Here is an 8,725-nt window from a genome sequence, read left to right on the forward strand (position 1 = left end):
GTGTGTGTGTGTCTCAGGTGGGCTGCCTGTCGGTGTGTGTGTGTGTGTCTCAGGTGGGCTGCCTGTTGGTGTGTGTGTGTGTGTGTGTGTGTCAGGTGGGCTCCCTGTCGGTGTGTGTGTGTGTGTGTGTGTCTCAGGTGGGCTCCCTGTCGGTGTGTGTGTGTGTGTGTGTGTCTCAGGTGGGCTGCCTGTCGGTGTGTGTGTGTGTGTCTCAGGTGGGCTGCCTGTCGGTGTGTGTGTGTGTGTGTGTGTGTCAGGTGGGCTCCCTGTCGGTGTGTGTGTGTGTGTGTGTGTCTCAGGTGGGCTCCCTGTCGGTGTGTGTGTGTGTGTGTGTGTCTCAGGTGGGCTGCCTGTCGGTGTGTGTGTGTGTGTCTCAGGTGGGCTGCCTGTCGGTGTGTGTGTGTGTGTGTGTGTGTCAGGTGGGCTGCCTGTCGGTGTGTGTGTGTGTGTGTGTGTCTCAGGTGGGCTGCCTGTCGGTGTGTGTGTGTGTGTGTGTCTCAGGTGGGCTGCCTGTCGGTGTGTGTGTGTGTGTGTGTGTCTCAGGTGGGCTGCCTGTCGGGGTGTGTGTGTGTGTGTGTGTCTCAGGTGGGCTCCCTGTCGGTGTGTGTGTGTGTGTGTGTGTCTCAGGTGGGCTGCCTGTCGGGGTGTGTGTGTGTGTGTGTGTCTCAGGTGGGCTCCCTGTCGGTGTGTGTGTGTGTGTGTGTGTCTCAGGTGGGCTGCCTGTCGGTGTGTGTGTGTGTGTGTGTCTCAGGTGGGCTCCCTGTCGGTGTGTGTGTGTGTGTGTGTGTCTCAGGTGGGCTGCCTGTCGGTGTGTGTGTGTGTGTGTGTCTCAGGTGGGCTGCCTGTCGGTGTGTGTGTGTGTGTGTGTGTGTGTCTCAGGTGGGCTCCCTCTCGGTGTGTGTGTGTGTGTGTGTGTCTCAGGTGGGCTGCCTGTCGGTGTGTGTGTGTGTGTGTGTCTCAGGTGGGCTGCCTGTCGGTGTGTGTGTGTGTGTGTCTCAGGTGGGCTGCCTGTCGGTGTGTGTGTGTGTGTGTGTGTGTCTCAGGTGGGCTCCCTGTCGGTGTGTGTGTGTGTGTGTGTGTCTCAGGTGGGCTGCCTGTCGGTGTGTGTGTGTGTGTGTGTGTGTCTCAGGTGGGCTCCCTCTCGGTGTGTGTGTGTGTGTGTGTCTCAGGTGGGCTGCCTGTCGGTGTGTGTGTGTGTGTGTGTGTCTCAGGTGGGCTGCCTGTCGGTGTGTGTGTGTGTGTGTGTGTGTCTCAGGTGGGCTCCCTCTCGGTGTGTGTGTGTGTGTGTGTCTCAGGTGGGCTGCCTGTCGGTGTGTGTGTGTGTGTGTGTCTCAGGTGGGCTGCCTGTCGGTGTGTGTGTGTGTGTGTCTCAGGTGGGCTGCCTGTCGGTGTGTGTGTGTGTGTGTGTGTCTCAGGTGGGCTGCCTGTCGGTGTGTGTGTGTGTGTGTGTGTCTCAGGTGGGCTGCCTGTCGGGGTGTGTGTGTGTGTGTGTCTCAGGTGGGCTGCCTGTCGGTGTGTGTGTGTGTGTGTCTCAGGTGGGCTGCCTGTCGGTGTGTGTGTGTGTGTGTGTCTCAGGTGGGCTGCCTGTCGGTGTGTGTGTGTGTGTGTCTCAGGTGGGCTGCCTGTCGGTGTGTGTGTGTGTGTGTGTGTCTCAGGTGGGCTGCCTGTCGGTGTGTGTGTGTGTGTGTGTGTCTCAGGTGGGCTCCCTGTCGGTGTGTGTGTGTGTGTGTGTGTCTCAGGTGGGCTGCCTGTCGGTGTGTGTGTGTGTGTGTGTGTGTCTCAGGTGGGCTCCCTCTCGGTGTGTGTGTGTGTGTGTGTGTCTCAGGTGGGCTGCCTGTCGGTGTGTGTGTGTGTGTGTGTGTGTCTCAGGTGGGCTGCCTGTCGGTGTGTGTGTGTGTGTGTCTCAGGTGGGCTGCCTGTCGGTGTGTGTGTGTGTGTGTGTGTCTCAGGTGGGCTGCCTGTCGGTGTGTGTGTGTGTGTGTGTGTGTGTCTCAGGTGGGCTGCCTGTCGGTGTGTGTGTGTGTGTGTCTCAGGTGGGCTGCCTGTGTGTGTGTGTGTGTGTCTCAGGTGGGCTGCCTGTCGGGGTGTGTGTGTGTGTGTGTCTCAGGTGGGCTGCCTGTCGGTGTGTGTGTGTGTGTGTCTCAGGTGGGCTGCCTGTCGGTGTGTGTGTGTGTGTGTGTCTCAGGTGGGCTGCCTGTCAGTGTGTGTGTGTGTGTGTGTGTCAGGTGGGCTGCCTGTCAGTGTGTGTGTGTTGTGTGTGTCAGGTGGGCTGCCTGTCTGTGTGTGTGTGTGTGTGTGTCTCAGGTGGGCTGCCTGTCAGTGTGTGTCTGTGTGTGTGTGTCTCAGGTGGGCTGCCTGTCGGTGTGTGTGTGTGTGTGTGTGTGTGTCAGGTGGGCTGCCTGTCGGTGTGTGTGTGTGTGTGTGTCTCAGGTGGGCTGCCTGTCGGTGTGTGTGTGTGTGTGTGTGTGTCAGGTGGGCTGCCTGTCGGTGTGTGTGTGTGTGTGTCAGGTGGGCTGCCTGTCAGTGTGTGTCTGTGTGTGTGTGTCTCAGGTGGGCTGCCTGTCGGTGTGTGTGTGTGTGTGTGTCTCAGGTGGGCTGCCTGTCGGTGTGTGTGTGTGTGTGTGTGTGTGTCAGGTGGGCTGCCTGTCGGTGTGTGTGTGTGTGTGTGTCTCAGGTGGGCTGCCTGTCGGTGTGTGTGTGTGTGTGTGTCTCAGGTGGGCTGCCTGTCGGTGTGTGTGTGTGTGTGTCTCAGGTGGGCTGCCTGTCAGTGTGTGTGTGTGTGTGTGTGTGTCAGGTGGGCTGCCTGTCGGTGTGTGTGTGTGTGTGTGTGTGTCTCAGGTGGGCTGCCTGTCGGTGTGTGTGTGTGTGTGTCTCAGGTGGGCTGCCTGTCGGTGTGTGTGTGTGTGTGTCTCAGGTGGGCTGCCTGTCGGTGTGTGTGTGTGTGTGTGTCTCAGGTGGGCTGCCTGTCGGTGTGTGTGTGTGTGTGTGTGTCTCAGGTGGGCTGCCTGTCGGTGTGTGTGTGTGTGTGTCTCAGGTGGGCTGCCTGTCGGTGTGTGTGTGTGTGTGTCTCAGGTGGGCTGCCTGTCGGTGTGTGTGTGTGTGTGTGTCTCAGGTGGGCTGCCTGTCGGTGTGTGTGTGTGTGTGTGTGTCTCAGGTGGGCTGCCTGTCGGTGGGTGGGAAGGGTAGGAACCTGTCAACACTCAGAAACAAGGATCGCTTGTCTGAAAAGAGGCCACAGGTCACATGGACAGGAAGCGGCAGGGCTGGGGTGAGACTAGTGTCCTTGCCGTGGCCCCCACTCTGCCGTCCTATCTTCAGGAGACCCTGCAGACACACTCCCTGTCCTGGAGCCACTGACACTTGGTTCCAAGCCCGGGCCCTGCTAGTCCCTGCAAGTATTTCAAGTCAGTCTGCGTCCGGCTGCCCCCTCCCCTTTGTTCCCGGGTCTGTGAGAGGCGCTCGGAAGCACCTGCCCCGCCTGGACACCGTGGAGAGGAACCGCTAGCCTGCTAGGGCAGCAGGTGTGGAGGCTGAAGAGCTCAATGCCGGTGTGAGCTGTTCCCGGGGCGCCCTGGGCATTCTGGGAGCTGACTTCCCAGACCCTGCTTCCCCAGAAGGGTCTTCAGGACTGCGCACGTCATCGTGGAGTCAAACCCTGTGGCAAAGCTGCTAACCACAAACCCATATCCCCTCACGGTTGATGCCGAAGCCACGGGGGTCCCTGAGGCCCCAGGAGCGAGTGAATGCCCCTCGTGGGGCCAGGCTTGCCCATGAGCAGCCACTGGTCCAGCCGGCCACGTTCCACTTTCTGCCTCCGGAGAGTAAAAGGGCAGGGTCTCCCCCTCTGCTTATTAAATCTCCAAAGCGACCCTCGGAGGGAGTGGCTCTCTCCACAGAGTCATTGCCTCAGGAGTCAGAGTCAAGTCCTGGAGACTTCCAACCCCCTCCTACCTGTCCCCCAGCCCACAGGGGTCACCAGTAAGGGAAGGCAGAGCCCTCAGAGGAGCAGGGGGTCAGAGAGGCATGCCCAGAGCTCGGCAGCCTTGCGGCGTTCAGACAGAGCCGCGGCCGGAGTCTCCCGTTACTGGCTGCAGCGCCTGCATGGCCCTGGGGCTCCCAGTCAGCACCTGCCCCTCGGGGAGCCCCCCTCTTCCAAGAGGGAAGGAAAGGTGTTTTCAAAGCATCGCCACGTGTCAGGCACTTCCTTTGTCGTTATCTCAAAATTAAAATGTGACATGGTCTTCAAAGGCATTTACCTGGTACTGCTGCCCCCGTGGTCAGGCTGGGCCACTGCGAGCCCTACCCTGGACCGGACCGCGTCCTCCTGCCCGTCTAGCCTGTTCCGGTCGTGCAGGATCCTGTGAGCCGCTGTGGAAGGGGAGGAGTGGGTCTTCTCTGTCTACTGAAGACTCACCCTCGAGGAGGCTGCGTGGGGCGTGGGGAGGAACAGGTGGACAGACACACAGTTCTGAAAAGTCAAACATCAGGTTTAATGACCTTCCAGCCTTTTCATCCTCCGACCTGGATCTTTTCAGCATTTCCTGTCACACCTCTCACTTCATCTGTCCAGTCGCCCTACTGCTTCCCTCCTTAAAACGCAGTGACGTAGGCTAGACCCAACCCAGCTTTCTGATAAGGCACCAAAGGCTGAAATTCCTCTGGTAATAAGGATGGACCTCAAGCTGACCGATGGATGTCATTCACTCATCCGTTTCACTTCCCTCACACCACCTGTATTATATGGCAGGTTTGCTGTACTGCCCTTGTGGTCCACCAGGACCCCCGGGTCCTCTTCTATCAGGCTGGACGTGTACATCTGCTTCTCCTCCATAACTCACTAGGGAGCCCCGCCCTCTGACGTCAGGGAGAGGGTGCCAGTGTTCCCACCTTTAGCCTGGAGCTCTCCTCCCCTGGTGGAGTGTTGGGGCTGCTCTGTAGCATGTTTGCGACCCCAGCACTACAGTAACTATGCCTACCGTACCACGGAGTCCACCCAGGGCCCACATTCTCCCTGGCCTTGCACGGGTTTGGATCCGCAGACAGACAGGAAGCGAGTCAGTCCTGAGAGCATGTGGTCCATGGTGTCCGATCATACCCCTCTCCTCCTCCACCCCAGATTACAGAGCCCCGCAGTACTCAGGAAGACCTGGTCCCGCCCGCACGGGGCAAACGGTCCTGAAGACAGGGGTGCCCCGTTAATCAGCACAGTGAGATGACCCCTGTGACGTGCCTTGGGGGACCTGGGGAGGAGGACCCTGACCATGGGTGGGGAGTGGGGCTGGAGGGTAGAAAAGCTGCTCAGAGGTCGAGACTTCTACTGGAAAGCATTAATGAGAGGAAGTACTCACCGGGGTCCCTGTAGGGGAGGGAAGGGCCGGCCGAGGGACCGATATGTGCACGAGCTCAGAGGCCGGGGGCAGCGGGGCGCGCGGGGATCCTCCATGCCATCGGCTGGGGGTGAGGAAGTGGCGGGGGAAGCAGTGGCCAGCGCCGTGTCCTCACAGAGGCGATGCCACCGTGCCTCGCAGGGTCCCGGTCCTTTGCGGCAGTTATGCACCCATGTAGTGGGTACTGAGCAGGTGCCATATGCCAAGAGCTGTATGGCCACAGGGGGCAAAACAGACACCATTCCTGTGTCTTGTGTGGAGTTGCATTCTCGTTGGGGAGACAGGTATGCCGTTCAACAAAAATAATTTCAGCAACTGATGAGACAATAAAAACAGGGTGGAAAGAAAGAAGAGGACTGAGCAGAGGGCTGGCTGGGGAATGACATCAGCGAGGGTGGGGGATGATGTCAGCGAGGGTGGGAAATGACGTCAGCGAGGGTGGGAAATGACATCAGCGAGGGTGGGGGATGACATCAGCGAGGGTGGGGGATGGCATCAGCGAGGGTGGGGGATGATGTCAGCGAGGGTGGGGGATGGCATCAGCGAGGGTGGGGGATGGCTTCAGCGAGGGTGGGGGATGGCGTCAGCGAGGGTGGGGGATGGCGTCAGCGAGGGTGGGGGATGGCATCAGCGAGGTGGGGGATGCCCTCAGCGAGGGTGGGGGATGGCATCAGCGAGGGTGGGGGATGCCCTCAGCGAGGGTGGGGGATGGCGTCAGCGAGGGTGGGGGATGGCGTCAGCGAGGGTGGGGGATGGCATCAGCGAGGGTGGGGGATGGCGTCAGCGAGGGTGGGGGATGCCCTCAGCGAGGGTGGGGGATGGCATCAGCGAGGGTGGGGGATGGCATCAGCGAGGGTGGGGGATGCCCTCAGCGAGGGTGGGAAATGACGTCAGCGAGGGTGGGAAATGACGTCAGCGAGGGTGGGAAATGACGTCAGCGAGGGTGGGAAATGATGTCAGCGAGGGTGGGGGACGGCGTCAGCGAGGGTGGGGGACGGCGTCAGCGAGGGTGGGAAATGACGTCAGCGAGGGTGGGAAATGACGTCAGCGAGGGTGGGAAATGATGTCAGCGAGGGTGGGGGATGGCATCAGCGAGGGTGGGGGACGATGTCAGCGAGGGTGGGGGACGACGTCAGCGAGGGTGGGTATGACGTCAGCGAGGTGGGGGATGGCGTCAGCGAGCGTGGGGGATGGCGTCAGCGAGGGTGGGGGATGGCGTCAGCGAGGTGGGGGATGACGTCAGCGAGGGTGGGGGATGGCGTCAGCGAGGTGAGGGATGGCGTCAGCAAGGGTGGGAAATGACATCAGCGAGGGTGGGGGATGGCGTCAGCGAGGGTGGGGTGAGGGGCTGGCAGCCACGTGCTGATCCAGGAGGGACGGCCCCAGTGGCGGGGACAGCAGATGCCGAGGCAAGTGGATGGGACCTGGGACGGAGAGGACGGTCTGGGTGGCTGAAGCCACGCGAGGAAGGAGAGTCCGGGCATCAGGCAGGCCCTGTGGACCACGGCCTGGAGACTGCGGCTGACTCAGTGTGCAACAGGCAGCATGGAGGGTGGCAGGTGGGGGAGACGATTGGCTTCTGAGGGGGGAGGGGCAGCTTGGTGGCCAGTTCGGGAGGCGTGTGAATTAGTGACGTATCACTGACTGTGCCGCAGGTCTAGTCCCCGTGCCGTACGTCTAGACCCTGTGCCGTACGTCTAGTCCCCGTGCCGTACGTCTAGACCCTGTGCCGTACGTCTAGTCCCCGTGCCGTATGTCTAGACCCTGTGCCGTGCGTCTAGTCCCTGTGCCGTACGTCTAGACCCCTGTGCCGCGCGTCTAGTCCCCGTGCCGTACGTCTAGACCCCGTGCCGTACGTCTAGACCCCGTGCCGTACATATAGTCCCCGTGCCGTACGTCTAGTCCCCGTGCCGTACGTATAGTCCCCGTGCCGTACGTCTAGTCCCCGTGCCGTACATATAGTCCCCGTGCCGCACGTCTAGTCCCCGTGCCGCGCGTCTAGTCCCCGTGCCGCGCGTCTAGTCCCCGTGCCGCGCGTCTAGACCCCGTGCCGCGCGTCTAGTCCCCGTGCCGCACGTCTAGTCCCCGTGCCGTACGTCTAGTCCCCGTGCCGCACGTCTAGTCCCCGTGCCGCACGTCTAGACCCCGTGCCGTACGTCTAGTCCCCGTGCCGCACGTCTAGACCCCGTGCCGTACGTCTAGTCCCCGTGCCGTACGTCTAGTCCCCGTGCCGTACGTCTAGTCCCCGTGCCGTACGTCTAGACCCCGTGCCGTACGTCTAGTCCCCGTGCCGTACGTCTAGACCCCGTGCCGTACGTCTAGTCCCCGTGCCGTACGTCTAGACCCCGTGCCGTACGTCTAGACCCCGTGCCGCACGTCTAGTCCCTGTGCCGCACGTCTAGACCCTGTGCCGTACGTCTAGACCCTGTGCCGCACGTCTAGTCCCTGTGCTGTACGTAGAGTCCCTGTGCTGTACGTCTAGGCCCTGTGCTGTCCCTGACACCCCGTGGCTGTTTTCACAACTGCCAATTTGTACTCAATCCTTCCTCTTTTGCGACCAGCCCCCACCTGCCTGCCCTTAGGCAACCACCAGTCTGTGCTTTATATCTATGAGGGTTGTTTTTTTCTGTTTTGTTCACTGATTTGGTTTTTTAGAGTCCCGCCTATGTGTGAACTCATGTGGTACTTGTTTCCTCGGACTGCCCTATTTCACTTAGCACAATACCATCTAGGTCCATCCATGCTGTCACAAATGGTGAGACTGCGTTCTTTTTAGTGGTTGAGTAATATTCCCCTGTATATATGCCAGAGCCGAGGCCCTAGGCTGGCGGCCTCCGGAGACAGGTGCAGCAAGCACACTGCTCAAATACTCAGCCGGGGTCTCTGGGAGATTGTCCGCCGAGACCCCGGGGCCCCGGTTCCTAGACTCACCCACAAACATGCAACCCCTTTCCACAAAAATAGAGCCATGTTAGCAGGAGGCCAGCCCCGGCCCCTGCTGCACTGAGCACCACAGCCCAAAGGGATGGCTTGGTGCTTCTAGACCCTCGAGAGTGAAATTGCTGTGGGGAAGCCCACCCCTCAGACCCCGGAGCCTGCCCAGCCATGCTGCAGGCTCCCCTGGGTCCGGCGTGGACCAGAAAACGGAGGAGAGATGAACACAGGAAAGAAACCGCCTCACGTCTGTGGCTGGGGCCACCCCGGCACTCGGGGGGTCTGGAGGTCTTTCGGATGTGGCCGCAAAGACACCAGGAGCCTCTGGCTCAGCTTCCTGACGTTCGAGCCCCACGGTTCACAGAGCAGGCTGAGATAGGACTGTCTGTCCGGGGCCCACAGAC

The sequence above is a fragment of the Saccopteryx bilineata genome, chromosome 9 (genome assembly GCF_036850765.1).
Source record: "Saccopteryx bilineata isolate mSacBil1 chromosome 9, mSacBil1_pri_phased_curated, whole genome shotgun sequence".
In the NCBI taxonomy this organism is placed as follows: domain Eukaryota; kingdom Metazoa; phylum Chordata; class Mammalia; order Chiroptera; family Emballonuridae; genus Saccopteryx; species Saccopteryx bilineata.